Below are 10,252 nucleotides of genomic sequence, written 5' to 3' on the forward strand. Positions count from 1 at the left end.
CCAACGTTAGCCTCCAAGTTAGGGGGCTAACGTTGAGGCTAACTTCAAGTTCAAAAGTTTGTGCCAACGTTTGGGGGCTAACTTCAACTCCAACTTCATTTGTTCCTGGTTCAATTTCACTTGATTCATTGTGTTCTCTTAGCTTCTAGCCATTCCTTCTCACTTCAATCCTTTTCCAAGCTTTCTTCACCTATCATAAATCAACCAAACACATCAAAGCTTTGCTTGAAATCATGAGATGATCATTCTATCCTAATATGCACCAATTATGGCATCAAACCTCATGAAAAAGCATTAATTCACATATGGTTGATTCAATCAAAGGAAGCATGAAAATCTACCTAAATTGGCTTGCTTAAGCCTCAAGAAAGTGCATAATTCAAGTGAAAACAACAGAAAAAGACTAGTGAAACTAGGCTAAGATGACTTGTCATCAGATACCATCGGAGAGTCATGGAAGCAATTTAAGAAATGCATAAAAAATATCACTATACACCATACAGCTCATTCAAAAAGATGATGAAAAATTGTCCAATGACTGTACTTGAACTGCATTTTCAAAAATTAGTTCAATTTTGGAGGCTTGATATCAGCAAAGTAAGTTATTTTCACAACTTTCTTGGCTTTAATGATGGTATCATGTATTTAACTAACTCTATGTATTTTTACATTACAACAAAATATAGGTTATTTCTGACAAAATCGTGAAAATAGATCCAAACAAAAATGGAATCATTGAATGGGTTCAGTTACTTTTGAATTAGTACGCGCGGAATTGGTATTTTCTTGTGCTTCGCATTTAAGTATTTTTGCATCTTTCCACTTATATGTGTTAACTTAGTCACATGTTGGTGGTTTCTTAGTAGCGTGCAAAGAAGGAGGACAATGAAGATCCATCACAACCTGAGATGTTTGTTGTAACTCGTACGAACAAAAAAGGAGAGACTGATTAGGGAACACAAGAGATGATTGTGAGTTGTCTAGTTTCTTAGAAAAGTACACCAAACAAGAAATGTGTTAGCTATTTTTTATTTTGAAGCATTTGGGTGCATGAACTTATTTCTTTCCCATTTGTGTGTAATAGGATCATCTTCAAAATTTGAAACAAGTAGGATACAGTGACGATGAAGTAGTTCAAACAGTTTTTGGAAAGGAGAAAAGTGGTAGAGTTCGTTTCTATGGTCGATCAGTCACAAAATCCTCTCTTAAAAAGGATAAGCAAATCCGACAAATGCAACAACAACATACTAAAGTTGTTTCAACTATGGAGAAAAATCAAAAGAACTTAACTTCCAAGTTGGATGGTTTAACAAACTTGATTAAAATGTTGTTGCAACAAGTCAATCCTGGTATGAATGCAGAACAAGTGCAAGTAATGATAGAAGCCACCCAACAATCTCCACCTGACGCGAGTAGTGCACCAAATGATGCGCGGCGAAACATTCCTCCTTCACTTGGATCGAACCATGTATCAAAGGATATGGAAGTAAGTACTGTTCATAATTAACAGTTAAATTAATAGTATGCTTTTGATAAATGATATATCATGGATTTGAGTTATATTTAAGATTTTAGGATTGTGAATCATGTATACTTATATATGGAAACTGGCTGTAAAACTGAAACACATATTCAAGACAAGACTAGGCTTTTCATAGTGAAAACAATTGCTTGGCCTTTCAATTTGTGATGTATGTGGATGTCTCACTGATCATGTGTGTTTTTTTATCTTCCCCCTGTATTAACAATAGAAATTAGTTCTTTTCTATTATTTATTTATTTTGATCAATGAAGAAACTCAATGAGTTACTGCAGCAAGTATAACTTGAAAAGTTCCAAAAGCAAGCAACTAAATAAACATAGTTTATCTTATAGCTTTATTTTGTTGTATATATACTACATCATCACAAGCATTTTTGCTCTATTCTAACATGTTTATTCTTTTGTTAGCAGGAAGACATGATGTGATGAAGAAAATATGTTTCAAATCAAATATGACATGGGATGGGGCTTACAATGACCTTCTTTATCTAAATATAATATTTTGATGTGTTTTAGCTACTTTTTGAAAAGAGACTTTACTCCATATTATATGCAATTGGATAAATTACACTCTATTTTGATTTGTATTGTTTAGATTAGAAATTAAACATATCTAGCTTATAATGAAATTTTTATGATTTAAATTTCTTGAATTTCTTACTTTTTAGATTTATTTTGTGATTACCATCTTTCGTGATGTGATTATACTTTAAAAAAATTAAATATCAAAATATGCAGGTTATAATCACCATTTTAAAATACATTTTAAAATAAGGTGACCATAGATAATCTATGGTCACGGCCAAAACCGTGACTATAGATAAGGCTATGGTCACGGTTTTAAGGAAGGGTGACCATAGAGGCTATGGTCACGGTGAAAATCCGTGACCATAGATTATGCTATGATCACGGTTATCAGGAGGGGTGACAATAGAGGCTATGGTCATGGCCAAAACTGTGACCATAGATAAGGCTATAAGAAAGAGTGACCATAGAGGTTATGGTCACGGCGAAAACCGTGACCATAGATAAGGCTATGGTCACGGTTTTAAGGTTGGGTGACCATAGGGGTGACTATAGAGGCTATGGTCACGGCCAAAACCGTGACCATAGATAAGGCTATGGTCACGGTTTTAAGGAAGGGTGACCATAGAGGCTATGGTCACGGTGAAAACCGTGACCATAGATAAGGCTATGGTGATTAACCTATGGTCACGGTTAAAAACCGTGGCCTAAAGTGTCAGAAATTAAAAATTTTAACCGTGACCATAGAAACCATGACCATGGATAAAAAGACCATGACCATAGACGTATGGCCACGCCAGAATAGGCCACGGTAAAAAACCGTGACCATAGGTCAAAAACCGTGACCATAGATCTATGGTCACCCTTTTCACTAGCTATGGTCACGGTTTTTTACTGTGACCATATGCCTTTTTTTGTAGTGTTGTTTTCCACTTTAAGGCTTGTAATGTGCTAAAATAAGAATAAGTGGGTTAATCTTAGGCTCAAATTTGGCTAACAAAAGAAGATAAAAGGTAGGCTATATGGGTAAGTGAGCTAATGAAATGATGGCCTCAATCATATAAGTGCATGAATACATAAAATAATGGACATAAAGAATCAAAGAAATCAAAGATTACATTCATAGAAAGAGAATAATGAACTCAAGAAGGAAAAATAAGTGGTTATAAGATGTAACCACATAATTAGGCTCAAATCTCACTAGCTTGTGTTCTTAGCTCAAAAACCATGTTCCAAAATAAATTCATTCAAGCAAGTTCCACAAAAAATTTTTCCAAATTGGTAGGTTGCCCTAAAACAGTTTCTTGGACAAGAAATCATTACTCTAACCAAGTAGTCCTAATAGGAAAGAAGTGGTAAAAATATGTACAAATTGTAACTAACATGCAACCTATCATGCAATGCAATAACTAACTAACATTGTGTTGAAAAGAAAATTGTTACCCACGAAGATCGGTCGAACGACCTCCCCACACTTGAAGATTGCACCGTCCTCGGTGCATGCAAAGAAGAGCAAGGTGGACGGGCTGCTACAATTGATGACTTCCTTCAAAAGGTTGTGCGGATGACTTGTTTGTTGCCCCATTTAAAAGCTTTTCCTTTCTCCCTTCTTGGTGGCTGTTCCGGGGGTTACCTGAAACTAGAGGTCGATCTTGGACGAGATCTTCTATGCTAGTCGGAGCTGCGGAGTCCGATCTGATGATCGTGGTAGGAGTCGCTGTGTCTGACTCAGAGACTTGGTGATGATGCTGCTCCTTCGTCCCCGGAGGGTGGGGGGTACTTGCAAGGGACTCCAATGCTTAAGTTAGCAAGGGTATTAAGCAGGTATTGAGTAGAATCAGAGTATGAGTTATACCTGGGTGCTCCAGTGTATTTATAATGGCGTAGGGTGACCTTCTAAGATAAGTTAGTTATCTTATCTTATCTTTTATCTTATCTTCAAGTGAGGTCATCTTTATCTTCAAGGGAACCGCCCTTCTCTCTGTAGGCTTGGGCTGCCTTAGGATTTGGGGCGTGTTCCTCTATTTGGGCCCTTCTTTGGGCTTTCTTGGTGACTTTGGCCGAGCTCTTTGGAAAGAGGTCGGGTTGCCCTGACCTGAAGAGGTCAGTCGCTTTGTCTGTCGAACATCCCGGGTCGGATAGCTCGACCTAGGGTATGAACAATGCCCCTGCTCGAGCTCGGTCTTTATCTTTGGACTTCAAGCCTGCTCGAGTAAAGCCAAACTCGATCATTTTGTCGCTTTATCTTTGTAGAGCTCCTTTTCAAATGCGGAACGTTTCTGCTTCTTTTAAAAGCGCGCGCTTTTGCATTTTAGCACTCTAGCTTTGGAAACATATGAGGGTTTAACACCCTTATTAATGGGCTTTTAATGCTCTGCTTTCTCTGGGTCTCTTTGTTTTTAAACTTCACTTTTGAAAAATGGTTTCTCTTTTTCGTAACCTTCTTTCTCTCTTTTCTGTTTTCCCTGTGATTTTCTCATTTCCTTCTGTGACGTTTGCTTGGTGATTGTGGGTGCTCTTCTTGCTTTTGACGACTACTCTTGGCCTTTTTGTCTTTGCTCTCTCTGCGCTTCTCCTTTCTCAGGTTGGTTCGTCTTCTCTTTTTTCTTGCATTGTTCTACTTCCTGGTGCAGTAGGATTTTTGTCTGAGTGTATATTTGGGAAAGTTTGAACCTTTTTGCTTTTCTGTATTTTGTTGCTGCATTTTCTGGCTTTCTTCTCTGATGTTCCCTTGGCAGTTTGAAGCTTCCTAAGGCTTTTGTATGTTGTTGTTTGATTCATTTGATTTTTGAAAAAGATTGCGCCTTTATTTGTTTTTCCGTTTTGGCCGTTTGGTATGTTTTTGTTGTTGGGTGGACTGAGGTTGTAATTTCTGTCAGTGCTTTATTTTGATGACTTTATTTGCTTTTGTTGGGATGTGAAAAGATGTAGGCTTTGTTGGCGTTGCTAAATATTCTTTCTGCCTCCAAAAGATGCCCCTGGAACCTTTTGGATTGGGTCCTGGGGTTTCCTTTTCTTGCTTTTCCTGGTTTCTCTGGCACCTATATGCTTTAGTTTTGTGAGTTGCCTCCGTTTGTTGCCTCCGTTTATGCCTGAGTTGTTCAATTAGTGTCTGAGGTATTTTTTGAGTAATCCAATCTTCTTTTCTTCTTGTAGGACTAGTTAACCATGTCATCTCGTAAAAATATTGTCGAGGCGTCTTCTAAAGTTCCCGAGGGAATGTCTGACTGGTTGGACTCCCTTGTGCTGTTATGTGTATCTCTGGCTAATTCGGAGTTCTGTGTGGCACTTAGAAAACACCATCGGATATGTAGTAGTGAGAATCAAGAATGTAATTATGAGTTGGTGGCACCTGACTCTGATGACCGGGTCTGCTTTCCTACTTTGACCCAGGGAGAGCGTCCTTTCTTCTATGCATATGATTTCTTTTTTAGCCAGATGGATATTACTCTTCCTTTTTCTTCTTTTGAGACCAAGTTGTTGTGGTCTTGTAACGTGGCCCCATTTCAGCTTCACCTGAATTCTTGGGGTTTTATTAAGATTTTTCAGATGGTTTGTCATGAATTCGGCATTAAGCCCTCTATGACTCTTTTTCTGTATTTGTTTGTGTTGAACAAACCTGGGACTACCAAAAAGAAAGCTTCTTGGATTTCTTTTAGGTCGGCAAAGGGGCATAAAGTCTTCTCCATGTATGATGAGTCTTTTCGCGATTTTAAGAATTACTTTTTCAAGATCCGAGCTGTTGAAGGAGCTCGCCCTTTCTTCCTGGATGAGAATGACGAGCCTCATTTTCCTTTAGAGTGGCAAAAAAATGTAATTGTGTCTAGGTATACCTGGGAGATGCTAGATGAGGTCGAGCAGGCCTTTGTTGCTGCTTTGGAGGATATTTGAGGGGAACCCCCTCATCTTGAGACCAAGAAATTTCTGGGGGATCCGTCCTTGATTCGTGTTGTGCTGGGTATTTTATAGACTATGTTCTCCTGTATTTGTTTTCTTGCTTTCTTTTCTGGGTATTCATAAGTCATTTGTATTTTTCTTTGTTTTTTAGAGATGTCGAAGAATAATGATTCACTGAAGGCCTTTAAGAAGGCGAGGAAAGCTACTGCGGCTCAGAGCGTCCCAGCCAAGGTGGTCGGGGAAGGGTCCTCCCAGGCTTTGTCGAAGTCGTCTGTCACGAGCTCTCCTGGGCCGAGGAGGATGATCCCGACCCCTCGGGTTCGTTTGGTCGATCCGCCTCAAACTTCAGTTGGTACCTCTGCTCCTTCAATCGCTCCTCCTCCAAAAAGACCTCGGACTGTTGAGCCATTTAATCTTGGTGCTCCTGACTTTGATGCAGTTGGATTTGTGGATCAGCAGATTGCTCCCTATGGTGTCATGCCTACTGACGATGTATCCATTCTTCGTCATTTGGATTATATTACCTGGAGCGGTATTACGCTGGCACACATGGGAGCGACTCTATACCGAACTACTCAAGATCTTCCTATTCATGCTACCAAGGCTTTTATGGAGGAGGCGAAGTCAGAGTTTGATCGAATCAAGGGTTTGAAGGAGGAGTTCGAGGTGAAGGTGTCCGAGCTGGAAAAGGAGCTGAAGCGGGAGAAGGCCTGGTCTGTTGGTCTGGCGGCTGCTGCGCAACTGGCCGAGGATACGGCACTAAAACATAAGAATAGCTATGTTACCACTTATAAGGAGCTGATGGGTCTTAGGGAGGAGTTAGAGTCTGCCCGAGCTGATTATGCAAAGCTCCAAGGTCATCTTATAGGCAGTGTAACTGCTGCTTATGAGAACCTGGTGGAGCAGTTCTGGATTGTTGCCCCTGATGCCGATTTGACTCTCGTCAGTCTTGATAACGTAGTAAAGGATGGCAAGATTGTCCCGGATGATCCCGATGATGACATTAAACCTCCTCCTGCGCCTTCTCTTAAAGCTTCTGCTATGTCGGTTTCTTCAGCCCCCTCAACCGTAGTTGAGCCTGATCCTGATTGTCAGATCTTGAATCGAGGTGACGGAATAGTGGATGCGGTGCCTCTCCAGACTCGCCCTCCTTCTCCCCAAGATGCTGCTAGTGGGAAGCCTTTGGATCCCCTATGATTTCTTTGTCATGTTTGTGTATAGCCCGTTTTGTGGGCTTTTGAACTCTTTATCTTTGTAACTGGTGTTTTGGTGACTTGTTTGATACTTCCTTTGGTTGCTCGTTTAGCAACTTTATTTTGAAAAACAAAGTAGTTCTCGAGCTTCAGGGACTGGTCTTTGATGGCCTCTGGAGTTTATTATCATAACTTAGTAGCTTTTGTATCATGTCTGCTTGCACTTATCTTGGTACCTTAGTAGGCTGAGATTTTGTCCAACATAATCATCTTGATTATTTGGTTTGATTTTGTTTGTAATCCTCCTTTTTGGACCTCGTTTAAATCTCTTTTGGGGATTTCGTTTGTAATTTCTGTGTCCTAGGCTTGACTTCATCATGTCGAATCTTGTCGAGTTTGCTTGGTAATCCTCTTTCTTAGACTTTGTTCAGGTCTCTTTTTGGGGATTACCTTTGTAGCTTTACATCTTTCTGGGCCGACTTCATCAGTTCGGGCCCTGTTAAGTTACTTGATGATCCTCTTTTTTGGACCTCGTTTTAGGTCTCTTTCAGGGATTATCTTTTGTAAATTTTTCTTTCCGGGCCGACCTTGTCACGTGGGGCCCTGTCTTGATAATCCTTTTTTTTGGACCTCGTTTTAGGTCTCTTTTAGGGATTATCTTTTGTAACTTTTTCTTTCCAGGCCAACTTTGTCACGTCGAGCCCTGTCGAGTTACTTGATAATCCTCTTTTTTGGACCTCGTTTTAGGTCTCTTTCAGGGATTATCTTTTGTAACTTTTTCTTTCCGGGCCGACTTTGTCACGTCGGGCCCTGTCGACTTACTTGATAATCCTATTTTTTTGGACCTTGTTTTAGGTCTCCTTCAGGGATTATCTTTTGTCGAGTTATAGTAATCCTCTTTTATAGGGTTGGCCAGACCTCTTTCCAGGGCTTTACTTATAACTTGGGTTGTTGTGGTTGGTCTGACTTTTTGTGCCGGCCAGTCTTTAAGTTATTTTATAGCAATCCATTTTATTAGGTCCTCGTCAGGTCCTTTCTATGGATCATTTTCTATAACTTCTTTCATTATTCTATTTTAATCTTTGCCGATTTTGTAGAATTTGGGTTTTTAGCCCTCGTTTTATCGTGATCGCGCAGTGAATTCGTTTTTCACTTTTTGTCGATCTGTAGCTTTATAATCGGGCGATGAATGTTTTCAGAATAATACGACTTGAGCATTTGTAGAGAATTTGAACAAATTTTATTAAAGGAAAATACAAATATACATGAGAAGTTAATTTCCTAAGTCGGGTGATTTGTAGGTCTTGGCGGGGCGCCTCGTTAAAAAACCTTTTTCAGGAAAAAGAGTGCACCTTGTCCAAGATCTTTTATCATCCCTAGCTATAGTACCTTCTTAGGTTGCAGGCATTCCATAATCTAGGAAGCTCTCGCCCGTCGAGTTCGGAAAGTTTGTAGTAGCCCTTTCCCAAGACTTCTATGACTCGGAATGGTCCTTTCCAGTTTGCAGCTAGCTTTCATTCTCCAGGTCGAGTTGTTCCTATATCGTTTTGGATTAGGATAAGGTCGTTTTCAACAAAGGCCCGTTGTATTACTTTTCGGTTGTATCTAGAGGTCATTCGTTGTTTCAACGCTTCTTCCCTTATCCGAGCTCTTTCTCATATTTCTGGAAGTAAGTCGAGCTCTTCTCTTTGGAGTTGGGAATTGGATTTTTCACTATAAGGGATTACTCTAGGTGATCCTTCTTCGACCTTCACTGGGATTATCGCCTCCATTCCGTAAGCTAATCGGAAAGGTAATTCCTTTGTCATGGAATGTGGAGTCGTTCGATATGCCCATAGGATTTGTGGGAGCTCCTCGGCCCAGGCTCCCTTTGCATCCTGTAATCTCCGTTTTATCCCTGCTAATATAACTTTGTTAGCAACTTCGGCTTGCCCATTGGCTTGGGGGTGCTCGACAGAGGTGAATTGTTGTTTTATATTCAGGTCGGCCGCTAATTTTCTGAAGCCTGCGTCTGTGAACTGGGTACCATTGTCTGTAGTGATGGAGTATGGAACTCCGAACCTTGTGACGATGTTTCTATACAGGAATTTCCGACTTCTTTGAGCTGTGGCTTTGGCTAGGGGTTCTGCCTTGATCCATTTTGTAAAGTAGTCTATTCCTATTATGAGGAATTTGACTTGTCCTGATCCTTGAGGAAAAGGTCCGAGGAGATCAAGTCCTCATTTTGCGAATGGCCAAGGTGAGGTTACGCCGATGAGTTCCTCTGGCGGAGCGGTGTGGAAGTTGGCATGCTTTTGACATGGTGAACATCTCCTTACGAATTCAGTGGCTTCTTTTTGTAGGGTTGGCCAATAGAATCCTGCCCGTAGTACTTTTTTGGTGAGTGCTTGCTCTCCGAGGTTATTGCCATAAATGCCACTGTGTACTTCTTCTAAGATATCCTTAGTGTTGGAAGTCGGCATGCATTTTAGCAATGGTGTTGAAATCCCTCTTCTGTATAAAGTATTATTTATGATGGTATAGTATTGTGCTTTTCGTTTTAACCTCTTTGCCTCCTTCTCATTTGTAGGGAGGGCCTCTGTGGTGAGGTAATTAATTATGGTGGTCATCCATCCCTGATCGCGACTTGTTATGGCTAGGACCTTTTCTTCTTCTGAGATTGATGGCTTCTGTAGAATTTCTTGGATAAAGCTTCTATTGTTGCCTCCTGGTTTGGTGCTAGTTAGTTTTGAGAGTGCATCGGCCCGGGCATTCTGTTCTCGGGGTATATGTCGAATCTCATACTCTCCGAGTTGTCCGAGCTGTTCCCTGGTTTTGTCCAGGTACTTTTTCATAGTGAGATCTTTGGCTTGGTAGCTGCCTGTTATCTATGAAGTGACTACCTGTGAGTCGCTGAAGATGATAAGTTTGTGAGCTCCAACCTCCCTAGCCAGCTTCAAACCAGCTAGTAGTGCCTCATATTCCGCTTGATTGTTTGAGGTAGGGAACCCAAATTTGAGGGAAAGTTTGATCTAGGTCCCCTCGTTGCTTTAAATTATTACGCCTGCGTCACTTCCCGTTTTGTTTGAGGAGCCGTCCACGTATAGATTCCATTA

General features: G+C 40.6%; 1 protein-coding gene across 3 annotated transcripts in view; it reads left to right on the top strand.

The window, feature by feature from the left end:
- Positions 1 to 2,094, top strand: part of LOC107479503 (uncharacterized) — a 10,447-nt gene extending 8,353 nt beyond the window's left edge. Inside the window, exons 8-9 of one of the 3 annotated variants that reach the window (XR_008006731.1) lie at positions 867 to 1,486; positions 1,954 to 2,094. The gene's annotated coding sequence lies outside the window, so the exon portion shown is untranslated. Of the gene's footprint in view, positions 1 to 866; positions 1,487 to 1,950 lie in introns of all 3 variants that reach the window. The other 2 variants (XR_008006730.1, XR_008006732.1) reach the window with 2 other exon arrangements.
- The last annotated feature ends 8,158 nt before the right edge of the window (positions 2,095 to 10,252 follow it).

This window comes from Arachis duranensis, chromosome 3 (genome assembly GCF_000817695.3).
Source record: "Arachis duranensis cultivar V14167 chromosome 3, aradu.V14167.gnm2.J7QH, whole genome shotgun sequence".
Classification (NCBI taxonomy): Eukaryota; Viridiplantae; Streptophyta; class Magnoliopsida; order Fabales; family Fabaceae; genus Arachis; species Arachis duranensis.